Source organism: Tachypleus tridentatus, chromosome 8, assembly GCF_004210375.1.
Source record: "Tachypleus tridentatus isolate NWPU-2018 chromosome 8, ASM421037v1, whole genome shotgun sequence".
In the NCBI taxonomy this organism is placed as follows: Eukaryota; Metazoa; Arthropoda; class Merostomata; order Xiphosura; family Limulidae; genus Tachypleus; species Tachypleus tridentatus.
This window is the reverse complement of record NC_134832.1, coordinates 83766286-83768731: the sequence shown is the minus strand read 5'-3', so window position 1 is coordinate 83768731 and position 2446 is coordinate 83766286. Positions and strand designations below refer to the sequence as shown.

Sequence of the window (2446 nt, the reverse complement as noted above, 5' to 3'; positions counted from 1 at the left end):
CCGGAGGTAGGTTTCCCGTGAAGCGAGAATAGTTTGATGAGTGCTTGGTTTGGTGGTGTCAACAAATGTTGTATTCTTTTGGCACTGTGATAGTATCGTTGCATATTAAGCACAACGCTTTTTTATATGATTCAATAACGAAATAGTCCACACTCCAATGTTCTTTAAAAGCACGACATTCAGAATCAATTTTTTTTTTCTTCTTCCCTTGTCCTGACATAAGAAATAGTTATGAACTCTAACATAAAGTAAACAGCAGCATTCACTGACACACACTGAGGTACATGGGGCAGGCGTGGGATGAAACTCACTGCTTCAGGGCACTAGGATCGATAAGTGAGATGACGCAATACTAAGTAATATCTCAGTTTCCAGCAAATGAAAACTATTTCGCAACTAGATTAGCTTTTGCTCAATTACGTTTTATTTTTTATATTAAAAAAAAACAGTATCATTTTATTACTTTAATGAACTATTGGCAGGCCTTATCGTAGCTAAACTGGCTTTTGCGTTTTATTTTTTGTTTTTAAAATATAAACCATTATATTATTAATTTAATAAACTGTTGGCGGGCCGGATAAACCGAAGTTGTGGAGATCTCTGATCCAAACGAATGTAAGTTAAACGTAGAGCATTTAATAAAGAAGGATATAGTTTTAAAAACTGTTGAAGAAAAAAATACACTGTAATTAGAGAGGAAATGAATTAATAATACAATTTATATATTATGTTATTTAATTTCTTACGAATAGTCTTTCACAGAAGTTTTGGATTATACATCTATATTGTACAGTTATTTTCTTTCATATTACACAGATGTGCATGAGATAAATGGAGATGTTGGTAAGTAGTTATTTGGTTATATTGCGCTGCTGTGTATGGATTGTAAAACCTCTTTGTTTATAATAAGGACGTGTCCGGTTTACTAATCAGAGAAAACAAGCAAACCTTTCACACATTTTTAGTAATGAAAAACGTTACCAAATTTAAATTTAAAATCTTAAATATTTAGCTTTTATTCTGGTATACACTCATAAGTTTTTGAGAATTTTTGATGAATTTGAATAATAACCCAGTCTCATTGGTGTCTTCCAAATCCGCGTAATATCTTAAGTTTACATCTATATAACAAGGTGGTACTTTTCTTTTTTTCAAAATTATTCCGATTAATTAAAAAACAATTAGGAATATGTTACTATTTTTTTCAGTAACGTTGGACAATTTCAAAATAGTTGGACATTACTTTTTGTAAAAGAAAATAACATTTGTTGTCTTTTTATGAAGGAAATACAGGAACCGTAACCCTTATATGCTTGAAAAAAGTCAGAAAACATTCTATAGAAAAAAAATAAGTATTTTATAATGGAACCAGAAGTAATGTGATTTTCTGATAGCTATATAAGAAAACAAATATGACAGAATAATCAGTTTTTTTCACTTTTGAAAAGTAGCATTTGTGTGAAGAAAACGGAGACATTTTTGAATTTCAATGAAGAAAAATGAATCAATTATACTTCTGTGAAGAAAGAGACATTTCATTGCATGAAAGTTCAGATACACAAATATCAATGGTTTTATTTAGAGGTGCATTAGTTTTATCAAAGCTAGCCATAAAATGTTTTTCTAGGGGTTCATTTGCCTTATTTCATATGCAAAATAAAACAAAAATAAGAAATAATGAATTCATTGGTAGTGAGTGGCTATAGTATAGATACTAGAAAGTTTGCAAGTTTGAACGTAAGATAGTTTATGTTGTTGTTTTTTGTATAATGAAAACAGAACGTTTATGGGCTTTCTGAAATAAAAATACAGTCTTTGTGATTTGTGGCTCTCCTGTGAAAAAAAAAAAAGAGGTTATGGTATTTCTTCAAGTAAATAGAGGGGTTGTGATATTTCTATGATCAACATGAAAATGTTTTGTTGTTCCTGTTAAGAAAATAATTTTTTTGTGTGTTTGTGTATTGTATTCTTATCGGAAAAATGAAGGAACGCTGGTACTTTTGAAAAATATATTGAGAGGATTTGGTCTTTCTATGACGTTAATATGAGTTTGTGGTCTTTCTGTGATTAAAAAAAAAGTTCTTTGTATTTCTGTAAAGACAATAAAGAGCTTTTTATTTTTAGTCTTGTAGAAATTAGTATTTCTATTAAGAAAATAAAACATCCAGGTTCCCTTGATGAAGAAAACAGAGGGTTTATGGTTTACCTACAAAGTAAATAAATAGCTCTGGCCTTTCTGTAAAGAAAACGTTCTATTTCTATTAAGAAAATATAAAAGATTTTACAAAAAAAATAAAGAAGCTTTGATGCTGTAAAGACAAGGAAGAGACTATTTCTTATGTTGAAGAAGTACAGAGAATTTGTTTACATGAATTGCCCTCTTTATAAAGAAAACTAAGTGGCCTTGATATATCTACAAAGAAAACAGAAAATTTCGGTCATCAAT

At 29.6% G+C, this 2446-nt stretch overlaps 1 long non-coding RNA gene across 1 annotated transcript; it reads left to right on the top strand.

The window, feature by feature from the left end:
- Window positions 1-591: 591 nt before the first annotated feature.
- On the top strand, window positions 592-2060 carry LOC143224204 (uncharacterized). The gene is made up of 3 exons (XR_013013266.1): window positions 592-615; window positions 817-843; window positions 1452-2060. It is a non-coding gene; the product is annotated as an uncharacterized LOC143224204 (long non-coding RNA).
- The last annotated feature ends 386 nt before the right edge of the window (window positions 2061-2446 follow it).